This window comes from Diadema setosum, chromosome 19, assembly GCF_964275005.1.
Source record: "Diadema setosum chromosome 19, eeDiaSeto1, whole genome shotgun sequence".
Classification (NCBI taxonomy): domain Eukaryota; kingdom Metazoa; phylum Echinodermata; class Echinoidea; order Diadematoida; family Diadematidae; genus Diadema; species Diadema setosum.
In genome coordinates this window covers 25,282,716-25,293,309 of record NC_092703.1, presented here as the reverse complement: position 1 = coordinate 25,293,309, position 10,594 = coordinate 25,282,716, and positions in this window count along the sequence as shown.

Sequence of the window (10,594 nt, the reverse complement as noted above, 5' to 3'; positions counted from 1 at the left end):
CGACGGACGACGGACGGACGACGGACGGACGACGGACGGACGCCATTTGGATCCCTTAGTCTTTCCTTAGCCTTCACCTCCGGTGGGCGAGACAACAACAACATAAAAATGTCAGAATACGCGTGAGGGAGTCGGAAGATGGATGATAAAAACAAGAACAACAACAGCACTTAAACATGAATCAGAAACACTGAGCCCTAAAATGGAATTTTGTGACTTTTGAAAAGTCACCATTTTGTCATTTATGCATATGCGCTCACTCATGCATGACAGAACAGATTATTCTCATTTTTACACAAAAGTTTGTAAATAAATGTAGAAATGTCCTTGCCAACTTATCTTGCTCAGAACCTTTTTGTTCAAAAATTACGCTGTTTTGATTAAAGGACAAGTTCACCTTCATTAACATAAGGATTGAGAGAATGTAGCAATATTAGTAGAACACATCATTGAAAGTTTGAGGAAAATCAGACAATCTGATCAAAAGTTATGAATTTTTGAAGTTTTTGTGCAGTCACCGCTGGATGAGAAGACTACTGCAGTGTATGATGTCACATGCGTACAACAATATAAGGAAAATATAAAGAGACTTTCACAAAATTTCATCTTTTGAAAAAAGTGCACATTCCCTTGACTTGTTACTGACATATGTTATGGGTAATATTATTCCCATTGCCTTTAGAAAGAGGCAAGTAAAGTGCTCTTTTATTATGCGAAAAAAAACGAAAATATGTTGAATTTTCTTTACATTTTCATTATACTGTTGAACTCATATGACGTCACGAACCTTAGTAGTCTCCTCATCCAGAGGTTCCAACACAAAAATGTTAAAAATTCATAACTTTTGCATCGATTGTCCAATTTTCCTCAAACTTTCACTGATGTGTTCTACTAATATTGCTGCATTCTCTCAATCCTGAATGAAGGTGAACTTGTCCTTTAAGGGGGAGTTACTATTTTGTTGTGTGTGCAGGCAATGTGATACTTTCACTACTTTAGATTTTTGCACTTTTTACTATCAGTATCTTAGTGCTTAGAAATGATGAAAATATGACATTTCATTGTAGTATTGTGCTCAAGTGATTTCTTGTGTTAAAAAAAAAATATCGTCCTCAAAGCCATGAAAGTAACGAAACCTGAAAAAAAAAATAGCCATTTTCAATGAAGATTGATAAAAAGTATACTGAGTACATTACATCGTTGTAGATTTGGATTAATCCAGGTAGCATGATGACGACACGTCTGTCATAATTTGTTTGACTGGACTTACTCTTGAAAACATTTTTTTTTCTGCTGCTCATTCTGTCTGGCTCGGGAGCATTCACCCGTGATGGGTGAATGGGTGCTTTACTGCAACGGTGTATCGTCTTTTATTGTTAAGACGTTCAGGACTTTAATCTCGTTTCAATGAGCAGATGAGGACGGCAGTGCGAGTATATACGTTGATCAGTATGCGATCGCAAACCCACACACAACAGACCAGCATTTGCCGTATGGACTCTCACCAGCCGCTTATCCACAAACCTTGAGGGGTAAGAACTATACATTCCACGGAGCATCCTATCTCCCTTCATATGAAGAGGGTAAAGGAAAAGGAATACCAACACATGCGCACAGCCCCTTAAAACAATAATACGTGGTTTACAGACACACTGGAGCGTCAAGAAAACTCTTCACCCTCGCGACCTCTACGCCAAAGACCGGGCATCCGACGCCACGTCCCAGTCGCGGGACGCAAGTAGGACTTGTTACAGAAAAGTATCTAAAAGGAAACGAGCTGGTTTGAACATGGAGCTATAACTCGATGGATTGAACATGTGCTTTATGGAGTCCGTGAAGCCTGTGTGTGTGAACACGGAATAATATCCTTTCTCCGACAGAGGAGGGGGACACAACCTACCACCAACATCTGAAGGTCGCTGATCCGGATAATTCCTCAACGTCCAAACAATAAGGAGAGGAACATCGCCCATTCATTCATCACGGATGAATGCTCACCAGCCAGTCAGACCTAAAAAATTGACTCCGACAAGTTATAAAACTTCTTTCCTCGTGATTCTTCACACGTAAGTCCAGCTGAACAGATTTACTTACGTGGTATCATACAAAGTATAAGTGGTAAATATTTTCACTAAGATTTAGTGCTGATTTTTAAGGAAAAAAAAAAAACTTTCGCCGTTCTGTAATTTCTGCTGTCGCTCATGACCATTGTAACAAACGTCCTTATCGAGTATAGAATCTAAGGGAAGAATGTTCTTCAAAGTGCACTGTGTTCTGTATTAAAAATGATGCAAGGCTCCATACAGTCTGAACTGTGTTGTCCAGCCTTATCGTAGCCGGTGCCCATGTGTATGTGGTAGGGTATGGGAGGAAAAGCAAAACAGTCATGTACATGAAACTGCCGACCAAGTGGTGATAGCTGAGGAGCTCTGCATGTACAGTACATCACAACAATAATTCTATGCTATAGCCTTCACAGAACATATAGTCCATTTTCGTTTTTACGGAAACTGAAACATGTTACTCAGTATTCAATCCATAGCATGATCCTGTTGTAAATATCACAAGTGTAAGTTACACTTTATTTTTCGCTCTCACTGAGTGAACATGTCTTGATAATAGGGAAGTACGCGCGTTAAAAAAGAATGGATGACTGGACAATCGAAGTCGGCTGTAAAAAGCTTTTTATATATTCTAATGCACTGCTACTGCTACTCCTTCTACTCATCTACTACTAAAACTATTACTACTACTAATATACTTCTACTTTTACTACTACTACTACAACTACTACTACTACTACTACTACTACTACTACTACTACTACTATTACTGCTATTACTCTCACTACTTATACTACTACTTCTACTACTACTTCTGCCCCCACTACTACCACTACTACTTCTACTACTTCTACCACTACTGCTACTACTACTAGTAATAATAATACTAATAATAATAATACAATACAGTTATAAGGCGCTTAATACGGATGTCTCTAAGCGCACAGTGATACAAAAATACAAAAATACAAATACAAAAATACAAAAAAGAATAGATACAGTGTATAAATACGATAAGTACTGAAAAATCAAAATCAGTGTGCACCTCCATCAACCGACCCACAACTGGACCATTCCAAAGGACTATCTGCTAAAAAGATAAGTCTTCAGCAGAGTCTTAAACTGATTAAGGGAAGTGGCTTGATGTATATAGGCAGGTAGAGAATTCCAGAGAGAAGGGGCAATTGTAGAAAAAGCACGATCACCATATTTTGTGGAAGTACGTGGTCCAGGAGTCAATTGCATTGTAGAGGATGAACGGAGGGATCTTGACGAAGTAATGGAACGTAAAGAAACAAGATCTGTGAGATACTTGGGGGCTTGCCCATTAAGAATTTTGTACGTAAGCAGAAGAACTTTAAAAGATATGCGGTGATGTATGGGAAGCCAGTGGAGAGAACGGAGGATTGGAGTTACGGGCTCGGATTTACTTGAGAGGGAGACAAGTCTTGCGGCAGAATTTTGTACCCGTTGAAGTGGGAATAAATGTGTCTGAGGGAGGTTAGAAAATATGGAATTACAGTAATCTAGATGACAAGAAACAAATGCATGAGTTAATTTGGTAGTTGTAGGTCGGTCAAGTAGTTTCCTTATCTTCCCAATTTTGAATAATCCAAAAGATGCTGCCTTACAAATGTGCTTAATGTGGTGTTGAAGGGTAAGATTTTTGTCAATGATCAAACCAAGATCGCGTACCCATTCACTACACTTGATAAAAACATTATTAGAAACTAAATCTGGGAATGAATTGGTGTTTCTATGTTTAGAATATACATGGATCATCTCTGATTTTTGTTCATTGAGGCAAAGCTTGTTGTTTGAGGACCAGATTTTAATGTCCTCAAGACAGTTCTGATGTTTTTGAGCTGCTTCAGCCTTCTCATTTAATTTGAGTGTAACACAAATCTGTGTGTCGTCAGCATACACCACATGCTGAACGCCTTCTACTTCTACTACTACTACTCTGCTACTACTACTACTACTACTACTACTACTACTACTACTACTACTACTAGTATAAGTAGTACTTCTACTACTACTTCTACTACTACTCTTACTACCTATACTTACTACTACTACTACTACTACTACGTCTACTGCTACTACTACTACTACGTCTACTACTTCTACTACTACTACTACTACTACTGCTACTACTACGTCTACTACTTCTACTACTACTACCCCCACTACTATACCACTACTGAGTTCTACTACTACTACTTCTACCACTACTGCTACTACTACTATACTACTACTATTACTACTACTACTACTACTACTACTACTACTACTACTACTACTACTACTACTACCACTACTACTACTATACTACTACTACTACTACTACTACAAATACTACTACTACTACTATACTACTACTACTACTACTACTACTACTACTATACTACTACTACTACTACTACTACTACTACTACTACTACTACTACTATACTACTACTACTACTACGACTACTACTACTGCTACACTACTACTTCCTCAAATTGAAGGGCGCATTCAAGATTATGTACACAATGCCCTGCCAACTTTATGCTCATCATCAGTGTTTGAATGCCCGGCTATTGTCATGCGCAATATATCTCATGCAATGCACGAAATAATTATTATACCTTGTATTTCAGGTGTTTTCGTCTTCTGTATATGGCAATCGTATGAATATTCCCAGGGAAAATACATACGATAAAATGATTATGTTATTTGCCATGGAAGCGATGACCCCAAAAATCATGCTCTACGGCTATAGCTACGACAGAAGAAAATACATTGTAGGTAGATTGTCTCCATAGGATTATCCTCTTTCGTTTTGTGCTCTCTCGAACTGATTACAAAGCCGGTGTATATGTATGTGCCATCGATCCGGTCCTAGGGTCTTTTCATGGCCCATGTTCTAGATTTATATAAGAGCATGTAATTCTTTGAATACAACATGCTACAAAAGGCACATATTTAAGACCTTGAAGCGTTTTTACTGCCAGATGCATGCAGTCTTTTACATGCGCGTTGTTGCTGTTGTTTTTGCAGGCATCGTGTCTATTTCTAGACTCACAGTAGGATAGAGGCGGATAATCCCTACAGGAGAGACACAAAAAAAAATAGAACTGGGGAAAGTTGGAGATAATACAGCGTACAGTGTAGGCCTCTTAGACTTTGCATGTGATAAACTCTTCACTGCATTATCTCCAACTTTGTCTAATTCTTTCGGTTTATCCTGGGCATTGAATGGACTCGTACAGTGAGTTCTAAAGACAGACACGACGACTGCAAAAAGTCTGTGCATGAGCGGTGATAAAGCCTCAACTTTGGGTAAACATACCCATAACATGTGAGTCAATTTATCAATGCATAAATGTACCTTCAGATTCGAATAGGTTTTCAAATAGGTTTTGTTCGAGTGTATATTATTGTAGGCCTATATATCTTTCTGTGTGGATAGGAATTTTACAACTTATGATGTTGCAGTACAGTAAAAAATAAGAAGAAAGTAATAAAGACATGAAAACAATTGTATAAACATAATTCTTCTGGTGCCCCAAAAGAGCATCTGACCTACGTGAGATAACCGAATGTTTGAACACACAAGTATCAAGCCGAGGGAATGCGTATACTTTTGATACAAAATGAAAATGTGCGATATCCTTTTCCTACATTTCAGGTTTCTTTGTACTTTTATAAGATCACGAATCCTTGAAGAGTTTCAATGTTCCGAAAAGGCCGAAATGATTAACCAGTAATCAGAAAGCCCATTCAAATTTTTAAACAAATAAACGTACATTTGGGGGAAAATTTCTCTACAAGACCAAGAAAAAACAAAAAAAAAGGTGACCGTGCATATTATGTAGACGGCATTTCGAAGACTGGCTAAATTATTGAGTTTATTTTTTTAAAGGGATACACAAGGCAGAAGGCCCCTGTTTGATCATTGTCAGGGTTTTTTTTTTTCTTTTCTTTTTTTTTTTTTAGTTTATCGCGGTTAATGTCCTTGCTAGTCTTTTGTGGACTTCGAACGTTGATTGACACCGAAAACCATCAAATTATAACGTCCCCGTATGGAACAGAAAGGATTAAGGACATAAACGTCCTAAGAGAGACCGACACCCATGAGTCATACAGCCCACGGGATCGACATTGGAAAAAAAAAGGACCACGAGTCATACAGTCCGCGAGTCATACAGCTCGTAAGTTCGACACTGTAGGTAAAAACACCCCACGAGTTCAACATTACACCAAGTTGGTTAATAATGTCGGTATCGTGGGGCTTGTTTGCTTAGTGTCGAACCCATGCATGGCTGTATGATTCGATGACTGTATAACTTTTCGGGTGTACGACTCCTGGGCTGTATGACTCAAGAGTATGTACTGTGACATAACGTACGTAAGCCTATACAGACCTGGAATTCTAGTTTTGTATATCTATAGAGCAGGGGTAGCCGAAACGGGGGCTGCTATACCCCCCCCCCCCCCTCCCAGCCGCTCACACATACACACACATACCTTTGCCTCTGTTAGAAAACAAAATCGATATGTCATTGGCAAAAAACAAAAACAAAACAAAACAAGAGCCCAACAAATGCCATGACTTTTTTGAGGGGGGGGGGGGGGGGGATGAGGGGAATTCTTAGGTTTCTTGGATTGTGGAAGTACGATGCATATCGAAACTATTTGCCGAGACCCATCCCCATCTGCAGCCCCCATAAGTTGCCAGAAATCCTTGTGCAGCCCCTATAGGGTATCTCCATCATAAAGGTACTATTGTCTGCCTATGTAGGGCCTGCAATAATTTTGCCCGGCATTGCCAGCTATAACAAATCAATGGGTATGTAACTATTGAAATTAGCCCCGTGATATAATCAGGTAGTTCCGTCATATAATTATAAAGTAGCCCCATGATATAACTGTGGAACTACACGATGGCTGTATGATATAATTCCGACATTTTGGCCAAGGGATCGTGCCCTCCCCAAGGATATGCGCAGAGATTACGATTTGATGCCACGATAGTTTCATTTTGTGTCTAAGCATTGTGCATTACATAACAGAGCTTCAACTGCGTAATGTTGACCGTATTCTCCAATGAGTGAATCTGAGGAATGGCGTCCAAATTTCTCTCAGACAATGTATACAGTTTGAGAAACCTGGGTCGGTATTTCATAAAGTAGATAAGCATGCTTAAGTAAACAATCTGAGCCATTTTACTCATTTTCTGATTACGTCAGAATTCTTAGACAAAGCTCGTATTCCATAAGAATTGGCGAAAAATTTGTTTTAGCATTTGGATAGGAAATTTGCTGAAAAAAAGATTTCGGCTTGCTGGCTAAGCAAATTTTCTCAAAACCGTGCCGTCGGTTTTCCATATATCGACAATTTTTGTCTAAAAGAAATAGCTGTCTCAAAAATTGAGACAGCTATGAGCTCCAGCTGTTTTACGTTGGGTTGCTCTAGGAAAATTTCATAAGGTGGAACAATGGGGTTGAAAATATAGTGGAAGTGTTTCGAATTTAAGATACAAACTGTATAATGTGAGAATCATTAACGAAGAGTAGCAATATAGTGTCAAACAGCGACCCAATTCTAGGGGTAGAATCCAATCCACAACGGAAATCCAAATGTATAATTTTAACCTACTTTTTTGGGGGAGGGGGGTGAGCGTAAGTCCTGAGAAATAATACTCGTAGGCTTCAAATTCCACACTTTTCACTAACATTACAACCCGCATTACAGGCTGGATTTACTCGAATTGTCGAACTTCCGGATATGTCACTTGCGGATTGACAATGATGATGTGCTTTACATGCAAACTTTAATTGTGGTTATTGTGTGTATCAAAAGCAAAAGTTTATACGTTCTTTTTCTCATATCAGATATTTTGTTTCTCTCTGTCATCAGGCCTATGATGACTCCGAAGCATGACGTTGTCCTTTGATTACTGATTACAATCTGTGGCTTTTCGAGGAATATGCCACACCACGAAATAAGCAACGTCGAATTCAAGGCAAAACTATATCCACTATCCAAGTTGCCAATAATCGCTTCGGCTGCAACAGAATGATTGAAAGACAAAGAAAAACAAAGTCAAACGTAAAAAAAAAAATAATTTTCCCCTTCCTCCGACAGCTTACATAAACACTGCTATAAAATATCGGTGTTATTAGATTGAACACAATGGGTGTGTATATCTAACACCGATCAAGTGTCAATAAAGGACCACACCCCCGGACAAGTACGTTTTGATGGTATTGAAATTGTTCACCTGGCACTTATTTGACACTGGAGCTGGTTATATTTTGACCCTGTGCTGGTGTTAATTCAACAATGACACTACATGGTGTTGATTTGATATTGCTTGTGTTAAATATAATCTGGTATGTGAACACCAGCTCAGTGTCAGTAAGAGACCACACCGACTGGTGTTACTGTGGTGTAAATGTGTTCACAACTTTTTTTTTTTCAAAAATCAAGTACTTTATCGACAAGTTTTTGTTCGTCTTGTTGAAGTTTTAAATCAACAAGAAGAACAGCAAATTCTAGTAATTATCTATCTAAAACGTTTTTGAAGTGACACCCGGAGGTAATAATTTAACACCACAAATGTATAAGCACCGAATATCTAACACCAGCTCGGTGTTTCATATATAACACCCGACTTTTTCCGGTGAAGATACTTCGCCCATCACTGAACGATGTCAGAGACTTTTTTTTTTTTTATTGTCTTCTGAATTGAACGTGTCACACAGTGCTATTTTAATCACAGTTTAATCTTAAAAAAAAAAAAATAGAGCTGAATACTATCACTGTCATAGTTTACGCTGATGAATAGAGCGATATCTAACAAATCAAAAGTCCGAGTTTAATCATTTTGTCGATAATAGGTCAGTGACCACAACTTCACCCTATTAAAGTTATACCGCATTGTTGTTGTTTTTAAGTCGAAATACACAACATTCGCATGAGTGATTTTCAGTGAAAGGCACACTTGTTTCTGCGTGAATTAGTACTTGAAATAGTGTGCTTTTACTTTACACTTGTATTTAATGTATAAAGTAAATATGATTTATATATACAGTATATACATTTACATAATCATCAAGTTAGGAGTAAATCTAGGTATGTATCTTCATGTATCTATAAATTTATACACAGGCTCTATATATTTATTCATTTGTTCATTTCTTAAAATCTTCATTTATTCATTTGTTCATTTGAATTTTTCGTACTATCAAAAACAATTTAATTTTTAGTAATGTCACAGATAGACGAGGATATAAAGAAATTCCAAAGAGTATTCGACATACACTTTTTTAGGATACCATTTGGCTTACCTCTTCCCCCCCCCCCCCCCAAAAAAAAAAAAAAATGAATACAATAAAGGAGAATAACATCCTAAAAAGATGTCGGTATTACAAGCGGAAGAAATATGTACCATATGAATTTAACATTTGTGGAATCCTTTAAAAAAAAAAAATCTTTACACGTGTATTATTTTCAAAATTGTGGCATCATAAATTTATGGATTATTTTCATCCAGAGACTGCAGTACCAAAACTCTACATGAATATCAGTAACTTTTGAATGGATTATCCGATTTTTCTTAAACTTCACTGATGTTTTCTTCTAATGTTTTAATAGCATTCTCTCAATCCACATTACAATAATTATATTTCAGCTTCAATCTTCTTTGAAACCACCTCAAATGTATCTTGAAACTGCACTTTGATGCCATAATATAAAACATATTTCCTTTTTAAAAAAAAAAACAATATGCCTAGTAAAATGTAGTCAGTAGGTAGTTATGTGTTATGATGTGTCTGCAAAATAAAGGTTTTGCTTTTCAGCAGCCTCCTCCATTTCCAACAATTTTGACTTGTCTTGTCATAAAAGTCACATTTATTGCACTTTTTGTTTGTTCGAAATGAAATAAATGAAATGAAATATCACATTATATACAAAAAAAAAATATGCGTTGGTAACTCAAAAGATGCGTTGCTCACGTCCCAAGAGTATTCAAACATCGTGATTTTTTTTTTTTTTTTAATTGGGTCAACCACAGCAAGGGGGGGGGGGATGATGGGGTGGTGTCACTTTTAGTCTGCGAGATACATATACCTTGACAACGCCAAACCGCCATAAAAGGCCTTGATCATAGTGCATGTCATGTTCCAAGTATTCTTCTCTCCGTTATACCAGCAACACAGCGAACATCCGGGTGAACGCCGAACTTCGCTTCGCTGACGACGCGACGCCACTTTCGAATGGGAATGTGGTCGATTATCACTCGCAAGATTTGGCAAGACGATAATGATAGTACAGTGTAGTAGTGACAGCAGAAGTAGTATTAGTAAAACTTCGAGTACTAGTGTTGTAGCTATAATAGTGATAATGATGTCTGAGATAATGATAATGATCATAATAAAGGTGATAATAGTGATAACAAAAAATATTAATATTAATGAAATCATTATAATGAGAAGAAAAACTATGAGGAAAAAAATAATGCTAACAGATGTAGATATAA